At 38.9% G+C, this 18578-nt stretch overlaps 1 pseudogene; it reads left to right on the forward strand.

Moving 5' to 3' along the window:
• The first annotated feature begins 5387 nt into the window (after nt 1-5387).
• LOC114312724 (germin-like protein 9-3) lies at nt 5388-7729 on the forward strand (annotated as a pseudogene).
• The last annotated feature ends 10849 nt before the right edge of the window (nt 7730-18578 follow it).

Below are 18578 nucleotides of genomic sequence, written 5' to 3' on the forward strand. Positions count from 1 at the left end.
CATTTATGCTTTGTATTGTATGCTTGCAGTGTAGTGGTCCTTATAGGTTTGGTGATTTAGGCATCAGACATCAACCCACTTGAGTTGATAGCATTTATTTCATGTTTTCCATACTTATGTTCACACTTGCATAATCATCTTTGCACTCTCCCTCCTTTCTTGGCTTTTTATTTGTTTGAGAGTTGTTTCAAACGAGTGTTGTTTAATCTTGAGAATGAGAGCCTTCCATGCTTAATGGTTTAATCTCTTCGGAGGTTCATTACTAAGGCATTACATCTCTCACATGCCAAAAACAACTGCTTGTTTGACACTTCTCTCCATTAGTGGACTTATTTATCATTTTGGACTAAAATGACTAAAGAATGGAAAGGTAATTAAAGTGTCTAATAAAATTAGACTAACATGGTACAAGATAATTAAATCAAGTTAGGTTCAATCGGACATTAATTAAACCCATTGAGTTTTAAGCCATTTCATACTATCTTGTGATGATAATGGTTCAAAAATCAATGTCAACCACTTCCCTTGATCAATTTCATGATTAGGAAGGGGTTCTGTTGGTCTTTTCGTTTCACTTATTGAGCCTTTGTCTAATCGAGTCGTGGATCATCATGCAATAACCTTGCGACCATTGATGTTTTGTGAATCGATTCTACTTCTTCCCTTGATCAATTTCATGATAGCGAGAGGTAGAGAGGATAAATATCCCCTAGAAACACTCTGTTTCTGCTCTATTTCTTTTCTGCTGCAGCAGGACAGTACCAAAAATAGTTGCCAGACGGCCACCATTTGAATCCGGCCGACCACTTTCCCTGGCTGGCTGGCCACCTCTTTTCAGCCAGGCAGTGTCATTTTCCTGCAAAACAGAGCAGAAGTTGAGGCAAAAGCAAGAGTATTTTTTGCAGGCAGAACAGTTCTGGCAGCAAAATAGAAGCGTTTCTAGGAGGATGTTCTCATTGGCACGTGTGGTTCCTTAACCCCCGCTCGAGTTTAATTAGTTTACATAGCTCTCAGTTAATCAGTTAATTAATTCGTAAATTCTTTTGAACTTGCAATAGTTAATTACTTAGTTAATTAATTATGTGTTGTAACTAATTAGTTAGTTTAATTCTAATTTGTAATAATTAGCTTAAAGTAGGACATTCATTCGGACCCTTTTGTATGAGGCCAAAAATGTAATAATGTATATTTTTCCAACCCCCATTTATTTCTCCCTTTCATTTACTCGCTTATGATGGATAGCATAAAGCATCATGTTTTAATTATCATTTTCCATGACTTGTATCCATTTGTCTTGCATACATAAGGTTTCGGCTCATCATACTAATCAATGTCAATTTCAAATTCCTTATTTGAATACGTGCTTTGTTGCATGCCTTGAATGGACTCACATGCCATGCTGGTAGTCGAGCTTAGTAGTTGCATTTTGTATGTGTTGCATTAGTCACTTGCATATTAGAGCATGCATTTTTCTAATTGTTTTATTTGTTTTGTGTTGCCTTAAAGTATTAGGTGAGCATTTGTTGCATTAGCATATTGCATGCGTGTGATTGTTGCCATATCAAGCATAATACCATGAGGCTAAGTGCTTAAGTGACATAAATGTTTGAATGCCAGTGGATGAACAAAAGTTTGGTAGTCTTTCATATTTAAAATCCACCCACACGAACTCCCGATTGTGGACCGCGAGTTTCATACCCCGGCGCAAAGGCTTAGCCACGTTTAGTGTGACTCTTATTCGCATATACCGGCCAACTACCATTCCACCAGCCCCATATTCAACGTCCACTGTAGAACCAATCTTATTCCCAATCAGATATTCCATATCCTTAGTCATACTGATGAGAGGCAGATTATGAACTTGGATCCAAAAAGCAGCCTCAGATAATAGGACCTCGGAAGGTTGAAGGTGCGCATCCACCTCATTCAAGAGAATTAGGTGTTTATCAAAACTCCACGGGCCATTAAGTAGCACCCATCGTTTATCTGCTATGTGATGAAATTGGAACAGAAACAAATTATCCCCAATGACATTAAAGTCCATACCTTTCACTGGCCACCAAACCGTCAGAAGCGTAGACTTCATAGCAATAATGTCCTTATTGGGTCAAATTTGGTCTGTAATTGTTATATGAGTTTTTTTTTGGAAATAAATTATTGATATTGTGTGATTCGATTTCAAAAGTTTTATGCATTTGATCAGTAATGCAAGGTAGAGAAAATGACTACGCCACATTACAATTTGTTTGGATCTTTATATGTGTTCAGTTTACTGTGAGTAATATTTGTTTTGTTTAGTTTTAAGAATTTCTTTATGAAATTTTTTCAAAATATCACAAGCTAGTTTGATAAAAATATAGTGAAATATCAATAAATCTCAAAATGTGATCTTATGAACGGTTTAGCCTTTCATTTTTTTTTAATTTTTTTTTATGAATTCAAAGATCTTATTAAAGTAAAAATTACACAAAAAGTTAATCACTTACACATTTGGATTTAATTTTTGAGTGATAAAAGTAGGTTTTTTCGATGTGAAATTGCACATTTGGGCAATCTGCATTATAAAAGTTTTGGATTTTCCCTCATTTTCGGACAAATTCCACATTATGAATAAGAACGTAACATTCCAATATAACATACTAAAAAACTACTTAGTTTATTTTTTCCAAACGTTACACTCCAATCAATATAATCTTAGACACAACATTCCAATGTAATACATAAAAATACTAATAAACGTTTTAGTGTATTTTTTTATTTTTTTTCCAAACGTAATAGTTATAATTTGAAATTACACATTTGCCCAAAGCTTACTAAAGAATTTTTGTACTACTTTTGAAATGGCTTGAAGAATCCCACATCATTTTTTTAAAGTGTCACATTTGGAAAAAATATACTAAGAAATTTGTGTGTGTTACATTAGAGTGTTACATTAAAGAATTTTTTTAGAGTATTATATTAGAGTGTTACGTTTGAGAAAAATACACTAAGAAATTTTTTGGAGTGTTACGTTTGAATGTTGCAGTTTGAAATCTACACAACGTTCAAACCTACACAGTGTTCGAGTAAGTTGATGTTCTTCCACGGCGTTCAAACCTACAAATTTCACATATATACACATTGGAACACATTGTTTGAATCGAATAATTCATTTTCTATTTCTAATTCAATGAGTCATGCTGGCTCTCACTTATTAGTTCCATATAGAGTTACAAATCATGCCTAGAAATGCCCCAGAGAAGATGAGAACGAAGATATGAACACAAAAGAACTTGTCAAAATATGCTGTAACAGAGGTCTTCGCTTGAGCTTACTATTGGTCGCTCGAGCTGTCGCAGAGGTCTACAAAAGTACTGGATGGGTCTGATCTGCGCTCGAGCTAACGCTTGGTCACTTAAGCGGCTCAACAATATGCAGAGGATTCGCTCGAGCGCACACTTGGTCGCTCGAGCCGTTTATGAAGACTACAAAGTACTGGGAGCTCATCAAGTTCGCTCGAGCGCACACTTGGTAGCTCGAGCAGTCTGCAGATTTTCTGGGTTTTCCATAACAGAGTTTGAGCTCCACAAATGTAATTTCAAGGCCTTGGGTCATGTATGGCTTGTTCAAAAACACAAAGTTACTTTGGAAAACATGTATACATGACCACTCAAAAATCATTTGCTCAAAATCACTTTAAATCCACCAAAATTGACCCCAGAAACTCATTTATGTAAGTTTTTCCAAGTTCTTTTCTCAAAACCCATGAGTTTGACAAACTTGAGCTCAAAAGCTCCATGCATGTACAAAATCCTTTTTCCAAAACATGAATTTCAGAGTTAACAAATGATGGATGAAACCTACAAGTACAATATAACTCATAATTTCAACATAGATGTTAGAATTCAAACTCAACATATACATGTATGCATGTAAGTTAAGGTTCTTCATCTCTTGACTTTGATTAACAAAATACATGCAAAAGCTTACATATAATTCATGAACACAACTCTAAAATATATTATCTTCAAGAATTGAGAGGTAAACTCGTACCTTGAGCTTTCAAACCCACTAATTCTAGCACAATGTTGATCAATTCAAGCTATATCTTGAAATTTTCCTTCAATCTCTACACACACACACTCTCTCTCTCTCTCTCTCTCTCTCTCTAAAAGTGAAATGTTAGATTTTTGCACTCAAGAATGAAGAGAATTGAGCTCAAATGAGCTTAAGGCTCGTATTTATAGTTGGAGTGGCTTAATGCAGTAATTAGAACATTAGACTAATTAACCACAACTTAATTAATCAATCTAAATCAATTTTTAATTAAACTTGTCATACGGTTCTAAAAATTTCAATTAGTTTATTCATGTACTCAATTTTGATTTCTGACGCCACCAAGACATTCAATTTCACATTCGGAGCAAAAATTATAATAGATAATTTTCAAATCAGAAAAATATACTCAAATTAATCACATAGCATATATCACATTAATTATTGACATATAATTGAATAAATATAACCATGATATGCATATTGGGGTCATTACAGGTAAATCTATTATTACTGGCCGGTCATCACCCTAACTTCTTGGGGTGGGTTAGGGTCGTGACAACTTCGATTGTGAATTTTTTTTCACGTTATATATCGTTGTGTTGATTTGTCGATGTTTGTTTTGTAGTATATTTCAATTCTCGTTAATTGAATTAGATCTACTTGTGTTTGATTGGTGATTATTATTCATTGTTAAAATGGAATCCTAATTGCAAATCACCATCTTGGGAACTTTTTAAGATTTTTCAAAATGATGAGAGGTTCTAGAGAAAGTTTATTATATTTTATGTTTATATTATATTTTTTTGGGCATGTTTGGTTGGTGGCTTAGTTCAAGCCTCTTAGTAGTTGTGAATACTAGATGAGGGACGCTGTGACCAACATGAGTTTTATTTTGGAACTGCTTCACTTCGGTTGTACCTTCATTAGTAGTGGAGTAGCAATTTTAGGACAGCGACAACGCAGCTCCCAAAGTCTCACAGTTATGTTTATGTACTCTTGATTTTGTCTATATATATGCATATTGTTTATTGTCATTGTTATTATATTATTCATGATAATTATTTAGTTTTATTATTTTGCTAGACTAACACAGCGGAGCGAGGGTGAGTGTGAGGAGGGTTGACCTTGCCCAATGGGAACTGAAGCACAGCGCAAGAGATCCTCTGACCGCTAAGAGCAGGTAGCTCGGCCATGCTGGTATTTGAAACTTTAAAAGTAGTGGGTATGGGTGCTCCGACGAGTGCTCTAATGCCTGTGAATGTGAAGGTTCCAGTAATGTTGGTTACATTTGGTGGAGCTATGAAGTCTGATACTATTTCTGGATCTCCAGACATTGCCATTGCGTTACAATGGCATATGAGGCTACAAAGAGGAGAATAGCTCTTGATGCCATGTTAATTAGGTTTAAAGGTGTGTGTAGTGTCGTTACGATAGGTGTACTTGATTGTGGTGCTTGGGATTTTGGGTTAGGAGTGAGATATTTGTAAGGATTTGGGTTGATTTGTTTTGCAGGCCTAGGTGGATGACAAGAAAAATTGGAAACTACAAGCCAACCTCGTAATTGCTGTTGTTTGATTTTGTTATTACTTGTGTTTACAAGAAAGTGAAAAATGTTGAAATGGTCAAATGTGGCGACTTCTGTTGTTGCAATTGTGGGTTAATTGTTCTTTATTGGTTTAGGTCTCGTTTGAAAGTTGTTTTAGTAATTTTTTAATTTTTTAATTAAAATATGAGATAAAAAATATTAGTATATTGTGAATGATTTTTTAATTTTTTACGAAAAGATATGTAAAAAATAAAGAGAAAATAAAATTTTTGACTTTTTTGTATAAGTTATAGACTTTTTGACTTTTTGAATAACTTTTTGACTTTTTGACTAAAATGTTAACTTGCCAAACGAGGCCTTAATTATGTAAGATGTCCTATTGCCATGCATCAATTTTAAGTGGAACAATGGACATATGGGATAGGGAAATGATGTATAAGTTTATTTTTTATATCTAATGATGTGTAAGTGATATGATTGCTTAATAATTAGAAAATATATAAGAGGGAGAGTTGTCATTAATACCTTAATTGATTGCCACATCACCGGACTTAAAAATAGATCTAATTTTTTGATCTTGAATAGTAACGCTCGGTTGGATATGGTAAAATTTAGTCCAAATATAGCATTTGTCAGAAAAAATTACTATATACTATCAAAATATCATATGGTAACATGGTGTTTTTGATCAAAAAGAAATTGCAACACACTAGTAAGTCAACATTTGTCTCTTAACTATTTAAATATGAACCAGAATGTTTTACCTGTAAAATTTTTCACTGCGTGAATAGTTTAGAACACTACATAGATAATATCACATGATACTCTAAGACTACCAAATAATTATCCCATTTGGAGGAGTCATATCTAAAATCAAAAGCGGAAATGTGTAAGGCTTGAGTGCCCTAGCACCCTTCATTCAAAAAGAAAAATAAATTTTAAATAAAAAAATTAAATCAATATTAAAAATATAAAAGGCCCATTTAAATTTATGATTTTAAACATTAAATTAACTCAAGAGGACCCTATAGTTGATGAAAATCTAATTCTCATAGTTTGGCCCCCCAAATCCAAATGCTGGTTTCCCTGCCTAATAAGTTTGAACAAAATGATTAATCTAAAGACAAGCTTTATTATTATTATTATTAAAATTATATTGCAAATGTGGAAACCTCTGTCAATCCATTGTTCTAATAATTGAGAACTCTTTTAATCATTTTTTAAGCATCTTTGACCACCATCCATGATACCAAGTGTCTCTTCTTGGTAACTCTATTTTGAATGCTATAAGTCTCAAATTTTCTACCAAATAAATGATCAAATTTTCTACCAAATAAATGATCAAATGTTTACATGGGTGTGGATATTGAAATGGTCAATCATTGTGAACATCAAACCCACGCCGGACCTCTTCATCACCAACTTGTCTCATTTGGGATCATTCCTTATAAATTGATCATCCTCAAGCTAAATCTAATCATCCTCCAAAAAAAAACAATCTCACTTTCATAAACTACTTTTATTGCAATCAAAGGCCTCCTCAACCTTGTTCAAACATGTTCTGTTTTTCCTTATCTCTGTCATTGCCACTTCTTATATTGTCCAAGCCGGTGACCCAGATATCTTATCAGACTTCATAGTCCCTTTAACATCCAACATCCCAATTGATGGAAACTTCTTCACCTTCACCGGAATGCGTGGACTTCCCGCTAACTCGACAAACCCATCAACCTTCAAGGTCACAAAAGCCACCATGGCCGAGTTCGCAGCTTTGAATGGCCAGAGCGTGTGTCAATGGCAGTTCTTCAGTTCCCTGCTGGCAGTGTTAACCCACCGCACACCCATCCCCGCTCAGCGGAGCTTCTTTTCGTAGTGGAAGGTAGTATGGAAGTTGGTTTTGTTGACACAACTAACAAACTTTACACTCAGACGCTTCAGGTTGGAGACTTGTTTGTGTTTCCAAAAGGATTAGTACACTACCAATACAATGCCGATGCCACTAACGAAGCCACTGCTATCTCTGCATTCGGAAGTGCAAATGCAGGTACTGTGTCTACGCCGGTAACTTTGTTCGCTACCGGGATTGATGATGGAATTCTAGCCAAGTCTTTCAAGACTGATGTTGCTACCATTCAAAAGCTTTAAGGCAGGTCTTGGCGCTATGGCTTAAGTTATATGAGAAGTCAATTACAGAATCAATCAAGAATAGTCACCTACCATTGCAACTGTTCTCTTACGATTATTATTATTATTATTATTTGTTCTGTTTTAAGTTGGTAATAATGTCCTTCTTCGATCTAATTTGATCTGTAATCGATATAACAAACCAAGGAAGATATGTTACTGATATGTGATTCTATTTCAAATGTTCTATATTATTATTCTAAACGAAAAATGCTAAAGAGCACTATATTTCTATCTATTTAGAACAATTTTTCCGGCGTGCCAAATCCTACTTCGTATACCAACAACCGTAATGAATGATCCTATGTCTTTGATTCAGAGCTGATTCAGAGTTTTAAAAAATAAAGCACTAATCCACTTTAATGAGTTGGAAATTTCAAAAAAAAAAGAACAAAAACAAAAAACAAATAAAGACTCAGCCATCACATCATGAGAGGACCAGCTCATTAAAACTCTCCCTAATGCTCTATATTTAGTCTCTCAATCATTTTTGGTCTTTGATTCACCCCATACATGTGACTTTGACATGCTGCATAGTTGATGCATTTTTTTTTTTTTTGAAATGGAACAGTAAAATAGAAATTTGAATTTCTAGGGTAAAAAAATCAAAACCAAGCCTGTCATGTGAATTTTGAATTTTGATGTATTGTCAAATTGTTTTGGTAAAATGTGTTGTTCTTTAATTTTACTTTTTCACCCAATAAAAAAAGTGTTTAAACACTATTACAAAGTGTTGACCAAACTTATTCACTTAGAAGTCTTGTTCTTAAAATGTGTTTGGGCAAGATAAACATTTTAGAATTTATTGATGTATTACAAAAGTGTATAAAGGACTTGTAAACTATATAGCGTCTTATTCTTACATTTTATTTTAACTATGCACATTGAAACAAATCAGAAGTTAAAATTCTCCAAATTATCAAAAGTTCTTTCCACCCCAAAACCAGCAATAAAATTTGAAAATGTCACAAGAAGCAAAATTTGAGTTGACATTCTAACTGAGTTAACAAAATTTGTTCCATAGACTTTTAATATTCTTTTGTTATATCTAATTATATTATATATATACATATATTATTTATTTATATATTATTAATTATATCAAATCGGGTTTGGATCGGGGGAGGTAATATCTGCCCCCGCGCTACATAAGTGTCAAGGTGGATAAAATTCGTCCTATTTGGGTGAGTATGAGTGGGCTCCTACGGATCGGATTAAAATAACTATCCCTAGCTATTATTTATTAGATCAATATGACATAATCCATTAAATTAATAGCAAAATCGAGTAAATTAAAATAATATAGACTAAATTGACATATCGTGTAAACTATGAGAACCATTTGCATAATTTATCTAAAAAAATATGGAAGAAGCGAAATTTGCAACAGCTTTTACTTTGTGAAGTTTAGAGGCATTGTCTATAATAACTTCATTTTATTTATTTTTATTTTTTCTTAGAGTTTATGCCTAAATATTAGTTGCAACTTTGTTTATAACTTAGCTTGTTTCGCATGTTGGATATTAGTACATTTTTTTATAATATGTTTTTTTTGATTGTATCACTACAACAAAAAGTACCTTTGGCGACCAAAATTGGCGACTAAAAAAAATTTAATTACCAAAAGTTGTGGAATTGGCGACCAAAATTTTTTTTAATCGGCAAAAGTAAAATATTTAGCTACAATTTGTTTTTAGTTGGGGTATATTGGTTATTGGCAACTTAAACAAAATTTAGTCACTAAAAATGACAGAATTGGCGACAAAAAAGAATTTTAGTCGCCATATATTGAGTTTCGGCTACTAAAACTATTTAGTCACCGAATGGAAGAAAAAAAATTATTTTTTACCTGCCCAAAGTTTATTTTCAACAACAAAAAAGAATTGTAGTCGCTGTATATTGAGTTTTGGCTACTAAAACCATTTAGTCGCTAAAAGGAAAATAAAAAATTATTTTTTACCTTTGGCAACTAAAATTTTAGTCGCCAATAGTTTATTTTTAGTGACAAAAAAGAATTTTAGTCACCGTATATTGAGTTTTGGCTATTAAAACCATTTAGTCGCCGAATGGAAAATAAAAAATTATTTTTTACCTTTGGCCACCAAAATTTTGGTCGCCAAAAGTTTATTTTCAGCTACAAAAAAGAATTTTAGTCACCAAAGAACTAAAATTTTTGGAGGGGGACATTTCAAATATTTTAGAGAGATTATAAAATATTTTCAGTGACTAAAAAAAATTTAGTCGGCATTGATCAAACTTTGTCCCTTAAAATATTAGACTACTTTGTCAGTCCTCTCCCATTTCACTCTCTCATCATCCATCTTCTCTCTCTCTCTCTCTTTCTCTCTCTCCATCCCAGGCGACCCTCCTAATAGCCACCATCCATCACTTTCGCACACGAGCACCCACCTCCTCAGGTATTTCTGGCCCCTCTCTCTCTCTCTCTATATATATATATATATATATATATCTTCACCCAATTTCTAAGGTTTTATAACAAAGGATTTTTTTTTTTTTTGTGTTTTTTTTTTTTTTAAGTTATAAATCAGAGGGTTGGAGCTTCTCTTCTATCTATTTCTCACAAGAGCAGCGTTTTTTCTCTCTATTTCTAACTTGTAGCAACTATTGGAGCACCCCCTGGTATTTCCCTGTAGACGTCCCCCGAACGCCCCGGGAGGGTTTAGGTCCCGTTCTGTTCATTTGGGGTCACTACAGCTCGGACTCTCAAAATGTCACGGTTCTAAGTCTGAACCAAAGAGTCCAAATCCGGCAAATCGTTTTGAGAAAAACAGATTTTTGAAAGAAGTGCCAAACATGGACTGCTTTGCCAGATACAGAGTCGCCACCTAAATATTTTATTTTGGGAAATTTAGGAAACCCTGACTCGGTGCCAAAAGGCCACGTGTCCGTCGTCACCAAAGTTGCCTCGGCTCGGGAACTTGGGTACGATTGGGGAAGGTCACTTCGTGAGCACCCCCGCTCGCCCGGTCATAGACCGGCCTCTACTAACCATGATATCAATCTTTGAAAACATTGCGAGTTCTTATTTTGGTTTATTAGCCTAGGTTACTACGTGATGCTCACGGCATATAAATATAGACCGGGTCGCCCGAATTGGAACAAAACATTTTATGTTTGTTTTTGAAAATGGTTTGCTACCCGCAGGTAGGCTTTGAAACATTTTGATGATTCATTCCAATTCAGATAACCCAACCTTCACCCACAGGCATTCAGGCAGATATATCAGGTAAGCACATAGCCTCATGGTAAGCATGCTATTCATGGCAACACTCACACGCATGCAAGGATGCTAAAGCATAAAACTTACCGGGTACTCCAAGCCAAAACAAAGAATTACATTAGAAATCATGCATGAATCCTAAGTATACAAAAATGCTTAATGCAACACATGCAAAATGCAACTATAGTAGGCTCGGCTATTCTAAGATGGCATATGAAATGCTACAACTAACATGTATTCAACTTTGAAATTGAAAGTACAATGCAGTTAGTATGATGTGCCGAGCCTGGTGCATGCAATACGGATGAATGAATGCAAACATGCTGTCATACTGTATGCTAATTTAAACATGCCCTAATCTAACCATCATAAGCGGATAAATAAAAGGGAGAAAGACGTGGGGTTGGAAGACATACATCACACTCACGCACACTTATTACAGCTGTGCCCTCACTCGGAGGGTCCGAATAAATAATACAGTCCAAATATTACAGTCCCCAAAAAAAAGAATATTACAGTCCAAAATATTACAGAATTCTAATTAATTAATGAATTAACTAGAAAGCAAATAAACTGGCGTGCAAGCCAGGGACTGTCTTGCTTCTGATGGATGATGCATGTCCGGATTGTCTTGCGCGGAAATCCACCGGAATGCCCCAATTAGCCTCTGTTTACACCAGTTCTTGAAATGCGTGCTGAGCCCAGAAAAATTGCTGATTCCTGATTTCGCTGCAACAGAGAGCAGGAAAGGGGCATAGCAATGTATTTGCACAAATATATGCATGTCTCGATCCTCGTGCCACCAATCACGCATACCGAGGCATGATGGTCGAGGAGTCGAAATGCACAACTCAATATAGGATGAATGCACATGAAACTACAGCTAAAACCCAACTCCATCATGGATAATCCGGAGTGTCGGTGACTGGGGAATTGAGATACATTCCGTCACTCGGAGTACGAAATGTACCTCGTTTCCCGTGCCCGGGCTAACTCCTATTCCGAGCATAGTGCAATATGCATGATATGCATGAAATGTAACTAATATACAACCCTAACATACATAATGCTATGGAATGACATGTCTCGAAATGCGTGTACACGAGCACGCGAACCGAGAAAATGACGGAATGCTGAAAATGAGATGCCTCGAAATGCGTGCACATGGGCACGCAAACCGAGGCGATGATAGATGCAATGAAAATGAGATGCCTCGAAATGCGTGCACGCGGGCACGCAAACCGAGACGATGACAAATATAATAAAAATGGGATGTCTCGAAGTACGTGCACGCGGGCACGCAAACTGGGGCGATGACAAATGCGATGAAAATGAGATGCCTCGAAGTACGTGCACACGGGCACGCAAACCGAGGCGATGATAAATGCGATGAAAATGAGATGCCTCGAAGTACGTGCACACGGGCACGCAAACCGAGGCGATGCTAAATGCAATGAAAATGAGATGCCTCGAAGTACGTGCACACGGGCACGCAAACCGAGGCGATGGCAGAATGCAATGATAATGAGAAATGGGCTTATACCAACATGAGTGAGCCTCAGCCACACTCACATCGGATGCCGATGGCAGAAAATGAAGTGCCTCGAAATGTGTGCACACGGGCACGCAAACCGAGGCAGTGATAAAATGCAATGAAATGGCATGGAAATGACAAGTGGGTTTATACCAACATGAGTGAGCCTCAGCCACACTCACATCGGATGCCGTCGGATAAAAATGAAGTGCCTCGAAATGCGTGCACACGGGCACGCAAACCGAGGCGATGATAAATGACATGGAAATGACAAATGGGCTTATACCAACATGAGTGAGCCTCAGCCACACTCACATCGGATGCCGTCGGATAAAAATGAAGTGCCTCGAAATGCGTGCACACGGGCACGCAAACCGAGGCGATGATGAAATGTGATGAAATATGGCCAAAATGATATGCAAGCATGCCAATGGAATTTCAGCAACGAAATATGGGGGAAAACAGTCCCGAAATGAAGCGAAATGACATGAAATGCAAGGAAAAGTCCCGAAATGCAACATTAAGCACCCGAAATGGCCTATAGCCATGCCATACATGCACAATATGGACATGCAATGCAAAGACAGAAGCTAGACAGTCCCAAGAGATGCACTTTCACAGTTATGAACATGGCCAAACAGCAAGCATAGATAAGGGAAACATAGCATGCAAGAATAGGGGCCAAAAGAGGGGTAAAGAAGCAAGTGGTACAAGAAAAACCCAAACTGAAAAATTTCCTTCTACAACACTGAAGATGGACCAAAAATATGAACATTTACAGTATATGGCAGTCTCAAAATCAGTATACAAATATGCTAAAAATGTGATGTAAAATGAAGCTCAAAAGGTGCTAAAACATGAAGTATACAAAATAATCACCAAACAGAAAAAAAGTGTGAATGAAACATGAAGTATAGGCCAAAACAAGGCCACTTTCAGTTCGGACCAAGGTCCAAAAACAGAAGTAAAGAGGGCTACTAATTTATGCAAAAATTGGGCCAAATAGGGGATATAACTACAAGTGACATATGGAAACACCAAACAATGTTGAGCCCTTCTCCAATGTTGAAGAGGGGCTCAAAATATGCCTCATATCAGTTTACAACATGCTCGAAAATAAATTGCTCATAGGTCAAAAATAGCATGCAAAATTGTGACATACAAGATGGTCAATGAAGCAAGTGTATTATGGAGGGCTCAAACAGGGTTGAGCCCTTGATGAGAAGTGAAGATGAGCTCAAAATATGGCCCTTTTCAGTTAGGGCCGAAGCTTGAAACCAAAAAGAAATGAGGCTTAGAAATAGATCAAAGGAAAGGGTCAAAAGGATCAAAGTGTAACTTACCCTTGAAGATCCAAGCTTTTGTTGCTTCTTGGGTTGATTTGCAGCCTCTTTAGCCTTCAAGAATCCCTCCTAGCTGCTGGAAATGAGATAGTGGTGGTAGGGCTTGGTGGTGTAGAAGAAATGAAGGTTAAGAAGTTAGGGTTTTTTGAAGATTTGAGAGCTATAACAATGGAGTTTTTGGTTGAGCCTTGGAGATGAATTTTTCTAACCCTAAAGAAGAAGACCCTCAGCTGGTTATATGGTCAAGAAAGGGGTGTAAAAGGGGGGTCAAATGGAGAGGAAAACTCTCTCCCAAAATATCCCCCGGATACAGAAAATATCTGGGGGATATTGCCCCACAGCTGGAAGGGGCACAGTGAGGAGAGCACGGCCGGCCGCTCACTTTTGCTGGAGGTGGCCGGCCGGCCACACCCCCTAGCCGGCCGGCTAGGGGTCAAAAGGGTCAACCATATTTTCTGGCCGGCCAGGTATTGGGGAGGTAGCCCTATGTGTGTACAACACAACCATGTAATTGAAACTCCAAGAAAGTGGGCCCAAGGGGTTCAACAATGGCTCGGAAAGAGGGGGTCAAAAGGGTCAAGTTGACTTACTGGCCGGCCATGAACTTTTAGGGGCCTCTCAGGTGTGTACATCACAGATATGTGGTTCAAAGTTCGAGACAAAAGGTCCAAGGGGTTCAACATTAGCCCGGAAGAAAGGGGTCAAAAGGGTCAGGTGACCTTAATGGCCGGCCACCAACTTTTAGTGGCCTCCCAGATGTGTAGATCACAGATATGTGGTTGAAAGTTGGCAACACTAGCTCTAAGGTATTCGACATTAGCCCGGAAGTGCGAAAAACGGGCGCCGGGAGGCTCCGGAAGAGAAATAACTGGTTGCTGCAACAATTGCTGGCCTCCCACCCTTCAGTGACCTTCCCTGTGATAAAACAGAGGTACCTGCCAAAAATGAGCGAAAACCGTTGCAAAACGAATGTTCCGGAGCAAAAACACGCAGTTCGGGGTCCCGGAAATGGGCTGTTAAGCACCGAAAATGATATTCGACCTCGAAGTGGGTTTCTCAGCCCCCAGTGTCCCTCAAAATGGATGAAATAAGATGTATGCCAAAAATCAGAGCAATAGGAGATGGTTAAGCGGTCCCGAACCGAGGCACACGGCCTGACGGCTCCGAAAACCGAGAACCGGACTCCGAAATGGGCAAAATGGCCTACGGCCACCACATGTAGCCTACGGACGTTGAGAGATGGTCTACGAGACCTCTCCCTCCCTTCAGGAAAAGAAACAGAGAAAACCGAGTCTGGTTCGCAAACCGAGACAAGGCACAGAAAAGGGTTCGGAAGCCCGGAGGCGGGGCTCGTAGCCGCGACTCTGAAACTTCTGAACAAGCACATTATGCAACATCACCAAGCGCTCAATCGGTGACGTCTGAGTCTTAAGGTCGGTCAAAAATGGGGTGTCTACAGTTGCCCCTCTTTGACAGAACTCGGAAGTCACAAGTGACGGGAGTGAATGTCAAAGCCCAGAGACGACCCATTTTTGACAAGGTCGAAGACTTAGACAAACATACAGGATAGACAGAGATGTGCCCGCAGGCAGGGGGCAAAATGCAAATGATATGCAAGAAGCCGAAGGTAACCCAATGATTATGCAAATGCAGCAAGCTGTAATGAAGCAAGTATTCGCAAATAGATGCAACAGTTTTAAGCAAGAATGCAAAGCAACAACTACATTTCATGCAGTTAAGAATGCGGAGGATTATTCAATCCCCGCCACGTCTCACACGGAGAAGATACGATACCTGCGCGATTCGTCTGGTCGCACCAGCCTCAATTGAACCGTACATACAATATCGTGCCTGCAAAAGAGAGAAATTGCAACAAGTACAATATGCTAACAACACATATTTGATATGATTCCGAAAATTCGACACACGCAGTGTTGGTGAGTGAATGCATCGCAATGCAAGAATGGAATATGTGTGACAACGCATGCTCAAATACGGAGGTACGCCAATATCAAGAAATGTACATGACAATGTGAGTATGCCCATGAGAATGCAAGTTATGTGCATGAAAGTACAAAAATGAGCCTGAATCAGAGTGTTATTCGTCGTGAAACAACGAGTATGGAAATGCGTGTTTCTGCGAGGGTAACTCGATCACGGCCTCCGATCTGCTTCTTTGAAAGGTTACAGCTCATTCAAAAAAGGATACACTTTGATTTCGATGAATGATGATGAGACATATGTCAGCACTTGAAACCGAAATCCCGACGGAGCAATTTTGCGACCGGAAGTGTACGTTTCTTGAACTTTTTCAGGTCCCGGGAACTCCGATCTTCCTCAAAATTTGCAGAGAGCTAGGTGAGCATGTGGGGATGATGGCCGGCCGTTTATCTTCCCAAGGGGGGGTGTCCAACCGTTTTCCACAAAAGCTAATGGCTGGCCGGCCATTTCTGCAAAAAGCAGATGGCTGGCCAGCTAGAAACAGGGGCCGGCCGGCCATGCCCTTTTTCCGAGGGCATTTCGGTCTTTTTGCCTCCTTTTTGCATGCCTTTTCACCCAAGGCTTGAGGCCTATAAATTGCAGCCGAACCTCACTTCATTTCTTGCCTCTTTCAACACTTTTCTCTCCAATTTTGAGTTTTACGCGCGTTTTCTAACGCCCCGCGCAAATTGTTTTCGTAAAAACACTTAGTTTTAAACACTTTGGAGCGATTAAATTCCGGCTTCGGAGCTTCTTTTTGCATTTTCACCACTTGAGGTAAGTTCATCTTAATATTTAGAATATTTTCTCGGGAGTTGACTTCTGTTGACTTTTTATTTCCCGAGAGTTGACTTTTGTTGACTTTTGCCAATTTTTGCTCATTTTGCTCATTTTTGCTCCCCTTTTGCAGATTCTCGAAAATGGCAGGCAATTCTCCTCACGGTGGAGGTTTTTCGGGTGCTGGAGATGACTTCGATCCCATGACTCTACCTCCGAGGACTCGACCTTTCATGCCCGAGAGGTACCGTCCAGCAGTGCACGTCCTCTCTCGTGCCGTTTTCCGTCATTTTACCAATTTTGACGAGAGAGCACCCGCGGATCTGCTTCTCAGAGAGCCGGAGCAGCATCTCTCCCACGAGGCCCGAGAGGTATTTACCTCATCTTCTGTATTTTACATTTCGCACCCTTGCCATGCTTAAACATTCAGCTTGTGACATAGTACTTTCCTTACATCTTCGAACATGTAGTTTCAACATTCAAATTTCCGAACACTCGGTTCATTAATTAATTGTGAACACACAGCCCACATTAAAACACATGGCTCAAACACTGATTTGTCGAACACACAGCCTGAATTCGAAAGTGAACACACAGCCCACGCTTTAAATGGAAGTTAAACACGCAGCCCAAACTTCAAATTTTTCTGAACACACAGCCCAGGTAGATAGTGAACACGCAGCCCACAATTAAACTGAAAGTTGAACACGCAGCCCAAAAATTCAAATTCTCTGAACACGCAGCCCACAATTAAACTGAAAGTTGAACACACAGCCCAAAATTCAAATTTTCTGAACACGCAGCCCAGGTAGATAGTGAACACGCAGCCCACAAATTAACTGAAAGTTGAACACGCAGCCCAAAATTCAAATTCTCTGAACACGCAGCCCAGGTAGATAGTGAACACGCAGCCCACAAATTAACTGAAGGTTGAACACGCAGCCCAAAATTCAAGATTCTCTGAACACGCAGCCCAGGTAGATAGTGAACACGCAGCCCACAAATTAACTGAAAGTTGAACACGCAGCCCAAAATTCAAATTTTCTGAACACGCAGCCCAGGTAGATAGTGAACACGCAGCCCACAAATTAACTGAAGGTTGAACACGCAGCCCAAAATTCAAGATTCTCTGAACACGCAGCCCAGGTAGATAGTGAACACGCAGCCCACAAATTAACTGAAAGTTGAACACGCAGCCCAAAATTCAACTTTTCTGAACACGCAGCCCAGGTAGATAGTGAACACGCAGCCCACAAATTAACTGAAGGTTGAACACGCAGCCCAAAATTCAAGATTCTCTGAACACGCAGCCCAGGTAGATAGTGAACACGCAGCCCACAATTAAACTGAAAGTTGAACACGCAGCCCAAAATTCAAATTCTCTGAACACGCAGCCCAGGTAGATAGTGAACATGCAGCCCACAATTAACTGAAAGTTGAACACGCAGCCCAAAATTCAAATTCTCTGAACACGCAGCCCAGTTCATTTCATCGGCACACAGCCCATTTCATTTCTTCGGCACACAGCCCATTTCATTTCTTCGGCACACAGCCCATTTCATTATCATTGGCACACAGCCCATTTCATCTTATTATTGGCATATATATTCATTCTGAATGCAGGGTGGTTCCCGCAGTGTGCGGGGATATGGCTCCACCATGGCGCGGGATTGGTATGCTGAGCTCCCGGAGGGCGTCAGGGATTTGGTAGACTTGGCAGGGTTTGGGCCCTTCTGCGCCGGGTTGTCACGCTGTCCTGCCAGGAGGACCTTGATGGCAGCTTTGGTAGAGAGATGGTGGGACACCACCAATTCCTTTCATTTCTCTGCTACCGGGGACATGACCATGACCCCTTTTGACTTTGCTGTATTGACCGGCCTTGATGTCGGAGGTTGGGCCATCCCCTACGATGAGGATATGGGCGAGTGGGAGGCC

This window comes from Camellia sinensis, chromosome 14 (genome assembly GCF_055761805.1).
Source record: "Camellia sinensis isolate YWXY chromosome 14, ASM5576180v1, whole genome shotgun sequence".
Lineage (NCBI taxonomy): Eukaryota > Viridiplantae > Streptophyta > Magnoliopsida > Ericales > Theaceae > Camellia > Camellia sinensis.